Source organism: Ictalurus punctatus, unplaced genomic scaffold (assembly GCF_001660625.3).
Source record: "Ictalurus punctatus breed USDA103 unplaced genomic scaffold, Coco_2.0 Super-Scaffold_100056, whole genome shotgun sequence".
Taxonomy (NCBI): Eukaryota; Metazoa; Chordata; class Actinopteri; order Siluriformes; family Ictaluridae; genus Ictalurus; species Ictalurus punctatus.
Window position 1 is genome coordinate 2,571,983 of NW_026521088.1, and position 18,109 is coordinate 2,590,091.

Below are 18,109 nucleotides of genomic sequence, written 5' to 3' on the forward strand. Positions count from 1 at the left end.
CCACTGGAAGAAGGCGGCCCAAACCAATTTGATCTAATTCAATATAACGGTGTAGGTAAAGATTCTAATGGATATTTTAAATGCCTGATTTGTTCCTGATTAGTTTATTATGAAGTAAATGCTGAGCGGTTCATTACAAAGTAAAAGGGTAGAGGTGTAACGTAACTTATTATTAAAGCATTACTACAGATGCTATGATGTACAGTATCTGTAATATAGATGTAAAGTGTTACTATCAAAGTGTTATTTAATCTTTGTTTATATCTCTCTTGTAAGCTACAGTGCAGTTATAGACGTAGAATTTGACACTTTGCCAGTCTCTATCTTTAAGATATAAAGACTCAGATCTAATGCAGTTTTCACAGACCAACTTCCCTGGGACACGACATGACATGATGAAGGTCTCCATATGTCTCTCCACTGCATGGACCTCATTTCCTTCCCGAGCCTTCCTCTTTTTCAGAGTAGATGTTTTACCTAAATGTAAGAATAAACATTAGTTACATAGCAAACACACACCCTTACACCCGACAGAAATTATTGTCTGGCAACTTACAGACTGGAACTTACATTTCACGTCTCACAAATGAAAACTCTGACTGCAGTTTGTGCATATGTACCAAATAGTAACTAAGAGTACTCGGTTTTCTTGGAGAAGATGCAGTAGGGAACCTACTGAGTCCCAGGGGATGCTTATGTTGGAAATTATGGAGAGGTGTGATTGAAAGGCAGGATTAAAAGTGTCAGCAAACTACACAATTCTGATATTTATGATCCAGAAAAGGTGTAGACTGTGATGGCTGCTGTTTCTCCTGGCCATTGCTCTCAGCAGTGTCCTCCTCCATAATCTGCATATTTAAACAGGTTTAAGTGACCTATGGGGACACTGTTCTAAATTCACATATCTATTCAGCTATCACAAGACTCCCTCACACACCTGAATAAAACATGCTTTGTGGGGACTCCGTATAGTAACTATTAACAGACAAGATTATGTAACAGAAAGCAAATATGCTGTTCAATACGACAAAAACAATAATTATTTCACTATAGGAATTAAGTTTATGATTTCAGGGTTAGATATGGGATACTTTGGAAGACTTTGGGATAATTACGGTGCATTCAGACACACATGCTTTGTAGTTCATGCTTAAACGTGGCAGTAAAATACCTGAAGCAGATCAGATGAACAATAATGTCTAATTTTATTGTTAATGCACAACAACAAAATTAGTTGTGCAACAAAAATGAATTGCAACACTGCCGGATAAGACAATGTTTATTTTTGAATAATCTTTAAAAAAAAGAAAGCAGAGAGGGAGATACCCTGCATACCTTGCTACCCCAAGGCCAGTCTCCTCCACCGTAATTGTAGGTAATTTCATCACCTTCTTTAAAGTCTGTTAAAGCAAACAGACCAAGATGTGGGCTTCCGTCCACTTCAGTCTTCTGCATTCTGCCATTTGGGTGCCTGTGGTAATCATTAACCAGCCTACCAAAAGATCCGTCTTCTTTTGCAGCATCAATACTCAATACACAACGAGAGAGAAGTATTCAGTGACCGAATATTCAACATCAAATTCTACAAATATGATAGCTCTGCACAGAATTTTTATTGTTAACGGTCAGATGTAAATGTTTAAGTGGACAAATACTTTACAACTGCAATTTTCAAGTACAATGAAAGTACACTTTGAAGAAAAACTATGCAGACATTGTCGTTTTTTATGCAGGTTAATTCTATGGATCATTTAATTAGTGGTGCTTCAAAAGCACTACTATTGTTCCCTTGCATACTTATTATTATTATTATTATTATTATTATTATTATTAATAATAATAATAATAATATTATTATTATAATTATTATTACTCTCCGGCCGGCGCTCAAAAGTATTGGGACCCCGCACGGCCAGCTCTCAAAAGTAGTGGCACCCTTGACAGTCGGCTCTAAAATGTATTGGCGCACTACACGGCTGGCTCTAACAATGCTGGTGCCATATCTGTCCGGCTCTGGAAAGTATTGGCGCCCTACGCTGTCGGCTCTCGAAAGTATTGGCACCCGTCCCTGTTTCGCCAACGCAAGCACCACTCACATTTTCTTCAGGAAATGTACCGGTCTAGTTATTATTATTCTTCTTCCACTTTTTTTTCGGCGCGTAACTAGTCCCGCACCGTTTGTCGGAGATCGACGGGTGAGGTGTCGAATCGATCGGCTTATTGAGGAGAGGTGTGCTACGACTTTTATAAGTGATCAGAATGCCGGAATTCCCGCTATGGAAGCTCAAATTCTGAAAATTTCCCATGGACTTGCATTGAGTTTCGAAAGTATTGGCCCACTAAGGAGAAAGCTCTAAAAGTTTTGCCTCCGTACACGTTCGGCTCTAAAATGTATTGACACACGATCTGTTCGGCTCTCAGAAGTATTGGCACCCTATCCGGCCGGCGCTCAGAAGTATTGGCACCCTGCATGGCCAGCTCTCAAAAGTACTGGCACCCTTGACGGTCGGCTCTAAAAAGTATTGGCGCACTACACAGCCGGCTCTAACAATGCTGGCGCCCCATCTGTCTGGCTCGCGAAAGTATTGGCGCCCTATGCTGTCGGCTCTCGAAAGTATTGCCGCCCTTAGTGTCCGGCACTCGAAATTATTGACACCCTACGCTTTCGCCTCTCGATTATATTGGTGCCCTAGAGTCCGGCATTCGAAAATATTTGCGCCCTATTTGTCCAGCTTTAAAAGTATTGGCACCCTACACGGCCAGTACAGTGCTAAAACATGCTAAAACATGCTAGCACGATGATAAAACATGCTAAAACATGCTAGCATGATGCGAAAACATGCTAGCATGATGCGAAAACTTGCTAAAACATGCTAGCATGATGCTAAAACATGCTAGCATGATGCTAAAACATGCTGAAACATGCTAGCATGATGCTAAAATGTGCAAAAACATGCTAGCATGATGCTAAAATGTGCAAAAACATGCTAGCATGATGCTAAAATGTGCAAAAACATGCTAGCATGATGCTAAAATGTGCAAAAACATGCTAGCATGATGCGAAAACATGCTAGCATGATGCGAAAACATGCTAGCATGATGCGAAAACATGCTAGCATGATGCGAAAACATGCTAAAACATGCTAGCATGATGCTAAAACATGCGAGCATCATGCTAAACCCCTCTACCAACCTATTTGTCCGACTCTCGAAACTCACATTTTCTTCAGGAAATGTACCGGTCTAGTTATTATAATAATTATTATTATTCTTCCACTTTTTTTCGGCACCGTTTGTCGGAGATCGACGGGTGAGGTGTCGAATCGATCGGCTTATTGAAGTGTGCTATGACTTTTATAAGCGATCGGAATGCCGGAATTCCCGCTACGGAAGCTCAAATTCAGAAAATTTCCCATAGACTGGCATTGAGTTTCGAAAGTATTGGCCCTCTAAGGAGAAAGCTGTAAAAAATTTTCCTCCGTACACGTTCGGCTCTAAAATGTATTGGCACACGATCTGTTCGGCTCTCAGAAATATTGGCACACGATCTGGCCGGCTCTCAAAAGTATTGGCACCCTGCACAGCCAGCTCTCAAAAGTACTGGCGCCCTTGACGGTCGGCTCTAAAAAGTATTGGCGCACTACACAGCCGGCTCTAACAGTGCTGGTGCCATATCTGTCCAGCTCTCGAAAGTATTGGCACCCTATGTGGGAGGCTCTTGAATGTATTGGCGCCCTGTCCCAATTTCACCATGGCAAGCACCGCTCACATTTTCTTCAGGAAATGTACTGGTCTAGTTATAATTATTATTCTTCCACTTCGTGCCATTTTACCTCTAAAGAAAATGTTAATATATTGAGATTTTCAGTCCCTGGTGATGTTCTGAGTAAGAAAATAACCATATCCGTGCTTGCTAATAACTTTGCTGAGTGAGAACCTGTTCTACACACAGATCACAGCTCAGCTGCGGTGTTTAGAGACGCAGAATAAAAGGAGCGCGCTGTAGTTACAACATCGAAGCACATCACACCACCGCCCAGCGCTTTACAGATTCATAACAAACTAATAACTTGAACTAATGAGCTCGGCTCGGTCCAGACTACTGTCCACCCTGTCCTCGATTTCAGAGGCTTTAAACTCAATCCAGCGCTCAGATCGATAACTATTTAGGAAGCCTGACTCTGCTATTTATAACCGAACTATCCGTTACATGGTGAAGCTAGTTACAGAAGTCGGTATAACACTAAATATTCACATGACATGACAACTACCAAAGTCTATTTAATATATTAACTTCATTTTATTAACTTATTGTACTTACTAATGTGCTAGATTGGTTAAAGTGTGTGCTAACTCTGGCTAGTAAAGTCCGCTAGCATAACAATTACTTTAATATTGCGATTCAATTATAAATAATGTCTTAAAGCACGGAAATAAAATTACAAACTTATAAACTGCAAAAAATTATAATAATAATTTACCTTTCGTTGTTTTTGGTCTCGTTGCCGCAGTAGAATCATTCCTTAGGGCAATGGAAAGCAACTGGTGCTATTAGCCTGTGACAGCCAGGGCAGATGGGAAATGTAGTTCTTTTATTACTTCCCGTGTGGTGTTTGCGAACTATTAGTGCAGTCAAAAAAACTACACTCCGCCATGACCCAACTTAAGGATTTCGTTTTACTGCTTAGAGATTTTAAAAAAGTGTCATTTCACTGTGCAAAAATTTAAAAACTGAAACTTTAATTATTATTAAGACTTATAATTATTTGGAAAACATGATAACTATCTGTTCTGACTTATTAATGTGTAGCTTATGCTACCAATCTAACCTTCTAACAGTCTAATTAGGCTTTTAATTTACCAGTCACTTTTTAATCCGCTAATAGGTAATAGAGCTAATGTGCATATGCAGATTAGCCACAGTCCTTTACTAAGTGGGTGGTACCATAATTTGCATAAATTAGACTTGCAGAGTGTGTGAAGTGGTTGGCCAAGCCCCTCCCCCAATAAATACCAGTTCCAGACTAAAGGGGGCGACATAGACCAAACCGATCACACACACAGTTTGTCCAGATCATGCCTTATATGCCAAAGATAAAAATTTGTGAGGCGTCTATTTACAGCCTCCTCAACACTTTTCAGTGCATCACCCCTGTGAGGACGTGGATTTTTGTCCCCATAATGTTTTTGGTCCCCATGAGGTTGCTGTGTAAACATGATGATGTCCCCATGAAGTGACAATTACAAACTCTATCTCTCTCTCTCTCACACACACACACACACACACACACACACACACACACACACACTCTCTCTCTCTCTCTCTCTCTCTCTCTCTCTCTCACACACACACACACTCTCTCTCTCTCACACACACACACACACACACACTCTCTCACACATACACTCTCTCTCACACACACATACTCTCTCACACTCTCTCTCTCACACACACACACACACACACAAACACTCACACACACACACATGCACACACTCTCTCTCTCACACACACAGACACACTCTCTGTCTCACAGACACACTCTGTCTCTCACACAAACAGACTCTCTCTCGCACAGACACTCTCTCACACAGACAGACACACTCTCACACAGACACTCTCTCTCACACACACACAGACACACTCTCACACAGACACTCTCTCTCTCTCTCTCTCTCTCTCGCACAGACACTCTCTCTCTCTCACAGACACATTCTCTCTCTCTCTCACTCGCACAGACACTCTCTCTCACACACAGACACACTGTCTCTCACACAGACACACCCCCTCTCACACACAGACACATTCTCTCTCTCACAAAGACACATTCTCTCTCTCTCACAGACACACTCTCTCTCACACACAGACACACTGTCTCTCACACAGACAGACTGTCTCTCACACACAGACACACTCTCTCTCTCACACAAAGACACATTCTCTCTCTCACTCACACAGGCACTCTCTCTCACACACACAGACACACTCACTCTCTCTCTCACACATACACAGACATACTCACTCTCTCACACACAGACACACTCTCTCTCACACACAGACACACTCTCTCTCTCAAACACACAGACACACTCTCTCTCTCACACACAGACACACTCTCTCTCTCAAACACACAGACACACTCTCTCTCTCAAACACAGACACACTCTCTCTCAAACACACAGACACACTCTCTCTCTCACACACAGACACACTCTCTCTCTCAAACACACAGACACACTCTCTCTCTCACTCACACAGGCACTCTCTCTCACACACACGGACACACTCACTCTCTCTCTCACACACACGCACAGACACACTCACTCTCTCTCACACACACACAGACACACTCACTCTCTCACACACAGACACACTCTCTCTCACACACAGACACACTCTCTCTCTCACACACAGACACACACTCTCTCTCTCTCTCTCTCAAACACACAGACACACACTCTCTCACAGACACACTCTCTCTCACACACAGACACACTCTCACTCTCTCACACAGACACTCCCTCACACAGACACACTCTCTCTCTCACACACACAGACACTCTCTCACTATCTCACACAGACAATTTCTTGCTCTCTCACACAGACACTCTCTCACACAGACACACTATCTCTCTCTCTCACACACAGACATACACTCTCTCTCTCTCACAGACACACTCTCCCTCTCACACAGACACTCTGTCTCTCACACAGACACTCTGTCTCTCACACACACAGACACACTCTCTCTAACACACAGACATTCTCTCACACAGAAACTCTCCCTCTCTCTCTCTCTCTCTCTCTCTCTCAGTGGCCGAGGCCGCTGCTCCAAAGTTCGCTTGTTCATTTTTCTATCTGTCTTTTCTTCAGAAATACGATTTCCTTTTAGGTTTTTGTTTTCTGAGGGAGTTTAAATCTACTATTGTTTGTTGTGTGTGTGTGTGTGTGTGCGTGTGTGTGTGCGCGCGCAGGTGTGTGTGTGTGTGTGTGTGTGTGTGTGTTTCTCGCTGGCCTGGGCGGCTGTTTCCGTGTTGTTTTGGGAAACATGGCTGCCTCAGGTACGGGGAAGTATGATTCCCTCACGCGGCGGCATGCTATTAAAGTAGCCACTACCGCCAGCGTTGAGGAGGTGTGTCTGGCCGTGGGGGAGAGTGTAGGATACGACAACATTCTGTCTGCGGCCCGGATGAATAGTGCCGTCGTGCTGTTTCTGAAAACAGTGGAGTTGGCAAACGTAATGGTGGACAGTGGAGTTGTGATTGATGATGTGTTCCACTTAGTGCTTCCTTTATCAACCCTGTGTAAAAAAGTCATCCTGTCGAATGTTCCTCCTTTTATTAAGGACGAGGTTCTGTCACAAACTCTATCCCGCTATGGAAAACCGGTCTCTCAGATCAAGAAGATCGCGACTACAAGTAAATCCCCTCGTGTAAAACATATCGTGTCTTTCAGACGGTTTGTGTACATGGTTCTGAAGGACAATAATGATCTGGATCTGACACTCAGTGTAAAGGTGGAAGATTTTAATTATGTTATTTACACTACTACTACTACAATGAAGTGTTGTGGGTGTAGTTTATCTGGTCATCTGGTGAGGGCCTGTCCAGAAAAACGGGTGAATCCCGAAAATGGTAATGATACTAACGCGGCCGCTGGTAACGAGGTTACTGCTGGAGAGGGTGTTGGGGTGGATGGGGCCCACACACCGGGAGATGGAACAGCAGTACCTTCTCAGGTGGAGACACCTGAAGCTGGCCCCTCTCACCAGGGTGTCGGTGCTAAACCAGGTGAAGAAGAGAAGGCTGAGGGTGAGCCTGAGTTATGTGATAAGGATACACAGGACAGTACGGTGTCACTAGATAGTGTGATCTGTCTCTTGTTGATGAAGTTGCGGATGATAGCTCTCATATGGATACGGAAGAGAATGTGTTCAAGGTACCCCAGAGAAAGAGACGGAGAAACCGTCCTCATGCACAGGCTAAGAGGAAAGATGGCGCAGAGGAGCTGAATTCTGTGGAGGTAGAGAGCGAGAGCGAAGCGTCTGACTGTAGTATTACATGTAGTGTAAATCTAAGTGGCTTTTCGAGCCATGAATATAGCGTGGACGACATCAAGGCTTTTCTGAAAAAGACTAAACATGCTAGGAATGTGAGGATAGACGAGTTTTTCCCGGATGTGGAACAGTTCATTAAAAAAACACGTGGGTTTATGTCAGAAGGGGGTTTCACTGATCAGGAGGGATACCGTCTAAAGAAAATCCTTACAAAAGTCAATGTAATGTTAGACAATAACGATAGTGATAGTCAATCCTAGACATGTACGTAAATCTATTATTTTTCCTCATATTTATGAGCGAGTTTCGAATTGCTTCGTTGAATTTAAATGGAGCAAGGGAAAGAAATAAAAGATTTTTGTTGTTTGAAACGGTGAAGCAAAAGAAAATTGATGTAATCTTTGCTCAGGAAACCCACACAGACGCTAATAATGCTGCGGACTGGGCCAGGGAGTTTAAAGGGTTATCCTTTTTAAGTCATAGGACATCTACCAGTGGGGGAGTAGCTATTTTATTTTCCTATAATTTTATCCCCTGTTCTTATCAAGTTGATGAGATCATAAAGGGTCGACTGTTAAAGGTTAGAGCTCAATATGAGAATAGGTGGGTTGTTTTTGTGTGTGTTTATGCCCCGACTGCAGCCATTGAAAGAATGTTATTTTTACAAACCTTAGACAATGTCCTGAAGAATTGTGACTCTGATGATTTTTTTAATTCTAGGGGGGATTTTAATTGTACAGAGCTGGGTATAGACAGGAATCATGTAGAGCCCCATATGCCATCACGTAGAAGGCTAGTCGAGTTAATGAATTCCTGTGACCTTGTGGACATTTGGAGAAATTTTCACCTCATGCAAAAGCAGTATACCTGGGTGCACTCCTATAATAATATGCTCTCTATGGCCAGATTGGATAAATTTGATGCTTTTAAACACCAGTTAAGTGCTTTTAGAAGTTGTGTAAATATACCAGTAGGATTTACGGACCATTGTATGGTTCTCTACCATAGAGAAATTCGAAAGAGAGCAGTCGGTTTCTACAAGGAACTGTACAAGTGTGAAATCTACCTCCAGTGTCACTAGAGACACAACTCTCCGCATGACATCCTTGGAGAACGAAATAATGGAGCTTCAAGAGTTAATGAAAAACACAGGACGGCAGGTATGCATAGAAAATTTAAGAACAAAAAAGGAGTTTATTGACTAAATTGCTAGACGTTACCGCACAAGGAGCTCTGGTCAGGTCGCGATTTCAGAATGTGGAGTGTATGGATGCACCGTCGAAATTCTTTTTTAATTTGGAAAAAAAGAATGGTCAGAATTAGATGATACATGGCCTGTTTTCTGATGAGGGGACACTTTTAGTGGACCATAGAGAAATTCGAAAGAGAGCAGTCGGTTTCTACAAGGAACTGTACATGTGTGAAATCTCCGATGAACAGGCCCATGATAACGTCTTCTTGAAGGATCTCCCTCAGGCGTCAAAGGAAACGCATGCAGACCTCGGAGGGGCATTGACCCTAGAGGAACTGCTACGAGCCCTCCAGGGTATGGAGAGTGGCAAGGCACCAGGGATCGATGGTCTACCAGCTGACTTTTATAAGTCTTTTTGGCCTGACATGGGTGCAGACCTACTGGAGGTACTAGGTGACAGTTTAGTCACGGGGCGGCTGCCACTCAGTTGTCGCAGAGCAGTATTGACTCTGTTGCCCAAGAAAGGAGATCTACACGACATAAGATCATGGAGACCTGTCTCAGTTCTCTGTGTAGAATACCGACTGCTCTCTAAGGTATTGGCAAACCGACTTACTTATTGGCGGACCAGACCTACTGTGTGCCGGGTCGATTTATTCACGATAACATTTCGTTCATTTGGGATGTTGTAGAGGTTGGAAGGATTTTTAATTTGGAATGTGGTTTGGTTTTAATTGATCAGGAAAAGGCTTTCGACAGAGTTGAGCATACTTACCTGTGGAACGTCTTGACTGCTTTTGGTTTTAGTTGAAGGATCGTGTATCGTTTGAAAATATATGGTGTCTGGAAGGGGCATTATGTGTGGTTGCAGAAGAAAAGGTGAAATTTAATCAACTTCTACTATTGTGTTTTTTTTTGCTTTTTATTTTTTTTATACTCCCTGTGGTTTTTCAGATGCATTTGGAAGTGGTGTTTATTTTTATCACCTACAGTGCTGATTTTGTATGTTTGCCCACTGACAAAGAAATGATCATTCTATAATTTTAATGGTTGTTGTATTTGAACAGTGAGAGACAGAATAACAACAAAAAAATCCAGAAAAAAGCATGTCAAAAATGTTATAAATTAATTTGCATTTTAATGAGGGAAAAAAGTATTTGACCAATCAGAAAGATTTCTGGCTCTCAGGCGTCTTTTATACAGGTAACGAGCTGAGATTAGGAGCACACTCTTAAAGGGAGTGCTCCTAATATCAGTTTGTTACCTGTATAAAAGACACCTGTCCACAGAAGCAATCAATCAATCAGATTCCAAACTCTCCACCATGGCCAAGACCAAAGAGCTCTCCAAGGATGTCAGGGACAAGACTGTAGACCTACACAAGTCTGGAATGGGCTACAAGACCATTGCCAAGCAGCTTGGTGAGAAGGGGACAACAGTTGGTGCGAGTATTCGCAAATGGAAGAAGCACAAAAGAACTGTCGATCTTCCTCGGCCTGGGGCTCCATGCAAGATCTCACCTCGTGGAGTTGCAGTGATCATGAGAACAGTGAGGAATCAGCCCAGAACTACACGGGAGGATCTTGTCAATGATCTCAAGGCAGCTGGGACCATAGTCACCAAGAAAACAATCGGTAACACACTACGCCGTGAAGGACTGAAATCCTGCAGCGCGCACAAGGCCCCCCTGCTCAAGAAAGCACATATACATGCCTGTCTGAAGTTTGCCAATGAACATCTGAATGATTCAGAGGACAACTGGGTGAAAGTGTTGAGGTCAGATGAGACCAAAATGGAGCTCTTTGGCACCAACTCAACTCGCCATGTTTGGAGGAGGAGGAATGCTGCCTATGACCCCTGGAACACCATCCTCACTGTCAAACATGGAGGTGGAAACATTATGCTTTGGGGGTGTTTCTCTGCTAAGGGGACAGGACAACTTCACCGCATCAAAGGGACGATGGACGGGGCCATGTACCGTCAAATCTTGGGTGAAAACCTCCTTCCCTCAGACAGGGCATTGAAAATGGGTCGTGGATGGATATTCCAGCATGACAATGACCCAAAACACACGGCCAAGGCAACAAAGGAGTGGCTCAAGAAGAAGCACATTAAGGTCCTGGAGTGACATAGGCAGTCTCCAGACCTTAATCCCATAGAAAATCTGTGGAGGGAGCTGAAGGTTCGAGTTGCCAAACGTCAGCTTCGAAACCTTAATGATTTGGAGAAGATCTACAAAGAGGAGTGGGACAAAATCCCTCCTGAGATGTGTGCAAACCTGGTGGCCAACTACAAGAAACGTCTGACCTCTGTGATTGCCAACAAGGGTTTTGCCACCAAGTACTAAGTCATGTTTTGCAGAGGGGTCAAATACTTATTTCCCTCATTAAAATGCAAATCAACATTTTTGACGTGAGTTTTTCTGGATTTTTTTGTTGTTATTCTGTCTCTCACTGTTCAAATAAATCTACCATTAAAATTAGACGGATCATTTCTTTGTCAGTGGGCAAACGTACAAAATCAGCAGGGGATCAAATACTTTTTTCCCTCACTGTATGTACCTATCTGCCTCCCTGCCACGCCCTGCCCTGCCTATTTAGTTAGTGTTATTTGAAATGACTCTGTGGGACCGAAATAGGTCATTGTAGTTTTAAAATCATGTAAATAAAAAGGCTTTTGAAATTCAAATTCAATTCAAATCCCTCTCTCTCTCTCTCAGCCCACTCTCCCCCACTCTCTCTCCCTCTCTCCCCCACTCTCTCTCTCTCTATTTGTTAATGATGCTAACGCATTGCAGTGTTATAAACTACCTCTTAATGGGCCACCATGCATCTCCATTCAGCCCGTGTCCTGTCAGCTAAATGTAGCCTCATGTCGCTAATAATTATTCACATGTTCATGCTTTTAATAAATCTTTTTATCCTGACACCGTATCAGTGAATTTAAACTAATGCTTGCATTCAGAGTATAAGGGGTGTGTGTGTGTGTGTGCACATTTAGGATAACTAAAATCTCTCTCTCTCTCTCTCTCTCTCTCTCTCTCTCTCTCTCTCTCTCTCTCTTTGCCAGTATCAGTGTCCTCCAGGAGTGTTTTTAATTAAATTCTTTTATTTTATTTTTATACCACACTGTGGTATCGACTTATATATATATTTTCTGTTTATATTACACTAATTATATATATATATATATATATATATATATATATATATATATATATATATATATATAATTAGTGTAATATAAACAGAAAATATATATAAGTCGATATAATATATATATATATACACACACACAGTATAACGCTGTATTTCCAAACAGCATGAATAATTTCTTTTTCTCGAAACTCTACAACAGCACAATTTTCTATTTATTTTTTAACTTCATAAAGAAAAGTCCGCTTTCATAGAAATCCACGGAGACTTAATTAGTGTCAGCGGCAGAACAGTTCCATATCTGAAGTGATACTCGACATACCTGCTTCTAGTGGCGATCGCTTTCAGCCTACAAAGTTACTTGAAAGTGCCAGCATGAAGCACAGAGCTGAAACCTGAAAATGACTGGATGATTTTAATAACGGACAAGCAAGAAAGCACTTCAAAGCATTATTCCTGTTTTACCTCAAGAATGACATGACTTTGCATATGATCAAATAAGGTTCTTAAGTTTCATTGATCTGTTTGCTTGTGCTCAGTGGCAGTTAGAACATTTAATTTTATTATTATTATTTTTTTAAACTTAAGAACACTTCTTTTTGCTTCAGCACAGTACAGGCTGAAGTATAGATCATGTACTGTTTCGATTATGAATATTATAATCCGTAGCATTTCAAGCCAGGAACAGCATGTGTGGTGCGTGCCGCACACGTATACCAATCTACCGAGGCTATAAAAAGTCTACACACTCCTGTTAAAATAGTGGCTTTTTGCGATGCAAGTGCAATCAAGATAACTTGTCAGATCTTTTTCTAGCCTTTTTCTTATACCCCTACTCCTTTACGAGAAGTGTCCTGGGATATTTAATGACCACAGCGAGTCAGGACCTCGGTTCAACGTCTCATCCAAAAGACTGTGCTGTTTTTACAGTATAGTGTCCCTCCTCACTATAGCAGGGCATTAGGCCCCACACAGACCACAGGGTGAGCGCCCCCTGCTGGCCTCACTAATACCACTTCCAGCAGCAACCTTAGTTTTGCCCAGTAGGTCTCCCATCCAGGTACTGGCCAGGCTCAACCTTGCTTAACTTCAGTGGGAAACAAGGCCAGAACTACAGGGAGAACTGCAAGGCAGCCAATATATTACAACTGAGGGAATTAAAAGCCACTAGGTGGTGGAGGTAGTATGTTTTGGAGGATTTATATAGAATCGTGACTGTACACAGAAGATGAACTGATATTAGATTTTAGAGTTGATCCAAACAAGGTCAAATGTCAGAAATAGTTTTTCTTCAATAGCTGTCTTGCTTTTTGAGGCATGTATTTTAAGGGTATTTGAGTTTGAGACATACAGATTAGTAATAAGACTAAAGGAATGGACTACACTTCTTGGTGGTGGTGGAGGCAACCCTGAGTTCTTCTTATTCATTCTTAAAATAGTTCATTTGATCATTTTTTTTTTTTGATAATAAAGAAAAACAACTCACGAAATGTTCCCCCCCATATCATTTATATTTCTTTGTTTTCGCTATTTTGTCCTATGCGTATGCAAACATTAGCACTCCGTATGTATGAATTCCTGTGTTTGAGAAGGTCTCTGCTCAACGTGAGCCCTAAATGGCATGGCTTGTAGGATTTTAATTTGCTCTGTGCCTGTCTAGCACATATTCTTATAGAAGAAGAATAAATTTTTTTGGAATGTTTGATAAGTAGACAGAGCCTAAAATCTCTGATCTTGTCTGGCACTTTCTCTCTCTGCACCTGAGCTGTTTTATGTACACCCGCTGGATTGCATGGCTTAAAGAAGCTCATCTCTGCCTAACCACACTCGTGGCTATTAAGCACTAACCACAGTGGCAAGTGGCACCACATCCACTGCTGTGCACTGAGAGTGCACCAGAATTAATTTCGTATATCTATATATATTTTTGCCTACGAATGTAAACGTAGTGTCGATAAAGACGAATAGAAAGTTTGTCATTCTTAACCTCTTCTGAGTAGCAGCTGTGTTTTCTTGTTTAGGCCGAGGGATTATGATCATTTGTGGTGACACGGACTGGTGAGGGTGGAAAACCCATGGAAGCTAGGTCACTGAGGGGAGGAGGGAGGGAGAGACAGAGACCGAGCAGGAGCACAGACACTCATGCACAAAGCCTCTAAATAAGTCCGGGTTTATACAAGTCGAGTATAATCGGAGCCATAATCTGACATTTTTACTTGCTGGGTATCGCAGGTGAACTCTTCAGTTGAGGTTACTTTATTTTGGCTTAACCTTCAGCTTTGGGAAAATATTTTGGGAATGGTGAGGTGAGACGTGATAGTGGAATGTGTCTGTGTGTGTATATGTAGGTTCTGATAACCTGGCACGCTATGGCGCTCTGGAGAGTCTCGTGAACGATGTGGCTGATGACACGTGGGACAACAGAGCCACGAATAGAATGAGCACCATCCGATTCCTCGATGACGACGATGAACAGGTGAGAGAATTGTGAAATGCTGGACTCTGTATCACCTGATTGGGCTTCCGTGTGTGTGCGCGCGCGTGTGTTAAACTGAAATAACAGCTCGGACTATTATTACTATTACTATTATCTTACTACTGCTACCATCCAATTTATAAGATTGGTTTTGATGCACGTGTTTACTGTATCATTAATTAAAATGCAAATGTGCAAACGCTTATGTCAGAGTGTCAGAATCCCGAGTTTGAGTGAGGAAACTTTCACGCCTGTGGATTTCGGACATTACGCTGTAGGTTGCCGAGTCAGGATTGTCAGAATTTTTGGAAACCCGACTAAATGAATGAAGTGCATTCAGTAAATAGCAAAATAACGAAGTATATAAACACAAAATCCAATGGCAAGAAATTCCTGACAGTTCACTTTTGTTAATACAGGGAGTGACCCTGGTGGTATGAACCACACTTGGGAACTAATAAAATTAGAACATAAAGCATAAGGTAGCCTTTGAGTATGATAGTTGTCACACGGGTCATGTTTGCTGCGGTCCAAATCAGAGTGCGATTGATCCCCCCGTTGGTCTGGGTTCAGACTCACTCGAACGCAGGTGCAACAGATATTATGCGCAGCAGTGGACCTCTTCTGTGTCTCACAAATTCCCCTGCCGCTCATGGTACACGTGCGTTGTGGAGACTACGTCGTAATGATGCCGTCCTCAGCTAAAATGCACGCGCAGGTTACTTTACTTCCTGAATAAGCGCGGAACGGAGTACGATTTGCGTTCATATTCACTGGAATTGTGGCTCGGTTCCAGAGCAACCGAACTAGGACCACCTCCTTCAGGTAGTCTCAGGTCCGGTACCGCGCTGTGCTTCCCGGTCCATGTGACAGCTTTCACATTACACACAAACCGCGCTCAGACTGAGCTGCCAGTGCGAAAGCCCTCTAAGAGTCTGATTTTGGATCCGTAGTTAAAGCTATGACCTTGCTTTAGGGGCTTACTTCGCCTTCAGTCACTGTCGTTGATTATTTATCTGGAACAGCACACCTATGGTGTTTTATCCTGTACTTGGCGTGGTACACTGAGAGTTGGGAGTAAAGTCATTCAAATGGCCTAGTTCTGTAAACATAGCCCTGTCCTGTTCCGTGATGAATGAATCACTGTTGTAAGAAAAGAGTAGAGCAGAAACCTGTATTGCTATGTGACTGGGACCTGTGAGAATTGTTTAAATGGTTTTCTAATAGTACAGTACAGATTTATACACTCATTGGTATATCCCTGCTCATTCATGCAGTTATCCAATACATGAAATCATGTAGATAAAATGTGGACGTCTTCTCAGGTTCGGCATGTTTTTTTTGTTTGTTTGTTTTTTTTTCCATTTTATGGTAGCCTTCTTCTCGGCTCGACCCAGTCTAGCTATCGAGCTCTCTTTTGATCTCGCTCATCAACAAGCCGTTTCCACTCTTAGTTCCGCCACTCGATGGTTTTTTGCACCATCTTGAATAAACTCAGGAGGCTGTGAAATTCCAAGCAGATCAGTAGCTTCTGAAATACGCAAATACCCGTCTGGCACCAACAACCATGCCACCGAGTCGCCGAGAGCACATTTTCCCCCTATTCAGATGTTTGATGTGAACATTTCCTGAAGCCGTTGATGTATATCTGCATGATTTTATGCACTGTGCTGCTGCCACATGGTTGTCTGATTGGATAATTGTGCAGCTGTGCAGCTGTACAGGTGTTTGCCTTAAAGTGGCCAGTGAGTGTATGTATAGTGATACTATAGGTTATAAATGCAGAATATGCACTAAGTTAGCCTTTCTGTTATTAAATACACAGACCTTGTGCCTACACTCATCATTTAGCTTTATTATTATTATTATTATCATTATTATTATTATTATTATTATTATTGTTAGCGGAATGTAGTCCAGCTGTTGCCGTGCTAATCACATGACCCTGTCAGAATAATAACTTGACAACTCGGTGACTCCACAAAAAAAATTAAAGATAACACAGTACAAAACAGACCATAGACCAGCAAATATGTACGCTCAACTATTGCCAGGAATGAATGATTCATCAATAACCGAGTAACAGGACCAGCGTGGGAAAGGAGCCGTTTTATAACGGTGATGGATCGAATGTGATGAATAGCAATAACTAAGTGTCTATAACTATAGCTCGTGTATCTCCAATGATGGTCTTGTTTTCTTTATTTCTTTTCCTCTGTCATAGGGAACGCTGTTGCGATGGGCCACGCCGCACCCCGGAGAGCTGAGGAGCATGAAGAAGGTGGTGGAGAATCTCCACAACGGTCTGAACGCTGCCAAAGGCCTGGACTCCAACAAAAACGAGGTCAATAACACTGTGGACCGAGTGACTACATCAGTGTGACCGCTTTGTTTTCCTCCAAGATGACCCAGTCCCCATCGTGTCTTCCCACAATGCACCTCATCCAGCCTTCTCCCTGTGCTTTTTCTCCCTTGAATGTGACTCTCCTTTCTCTGTGCTGGGTCTGTTCTATTCTCTCCTTCATCTCCTCAGATCCTGAATCAGGGAAAGACCACCATGATAGGTGTCTTCTTTTTTCTTTTTCTTGTTTATCTTCAGAGCAATAATCCATGGACTGCACAATTTCTTTTTTCTTTTTAAATTTTACAATCCAGCCCTTTTTTTTTCTTCTTTTTTTTTTAAAGCTTTTTGATTTTTCCAAAACACATACCAAGTTAAAATAAGTAGGTGCACTACATTAAGTCTTATACTAATGCTGACAGAAGCTCCAGTTATATATTTACATTCTATTTTTAATTTTTTGTTTTTTTAAACACTGGGTGGATGTTTCTTTTTTCTTTCTTTCTTTCTCATGAACATGAACTATAGCGCGGGACTGGGGGCGGAGAAACCAGCGTGAACTAAACTAACGAACCTAAACATGAAACATGACATGAACTATGACTATGAATTGAACCATGAAACTATAAACTGTGACTTTGGTTCTCTATCGTAAGGACACTCAACTAATCTACTACAACTCAATATTCCGCGCTGTGTGCTGGGAGGCGCGCGGTACATATACAAACATAATCAGCCTCGTAATGGCTGATGGCTGAGGGCGATTCAGACACACGTGAAACAACAACCAATGACAGAACGGGGAGGAGACATAACAGAAACATAACAAATGCACGTGTCGAAATGTCACGATTGTCAACAAGGGAAAAGCAGGTGCACCTGCTCGTG

The 18,109-nt window shown here is 42.2% G+C and overlaps 1 long non-coding RNA gene across 2 annotated transcripts; it reads right to left on the minus strand.

Annotated features, from left to right (window-relative positions):
- Positions 1–4,568, minus strand: LOC128630439 (uncharacterized). 2 transcript variants are annotated; one of them, XR_008394764.1, is made up of 4 exons: positions 4,482–4,568; positions 1,336–1,528; positions 557–848; positions 1–477 (listed from the first exon to the last, which is right to left on the minus strand). It is a non-coding gene; the product is annotated as an uncharacterized LOC128630439 (long non-coding RNA). The 2 variants fall into 2 exon arrangements; XR_008394763.1 differs by lacking the exon at positions 557–848.
- Positions 4,569–18,109: the final 13,541 nt, after the last annotated feature.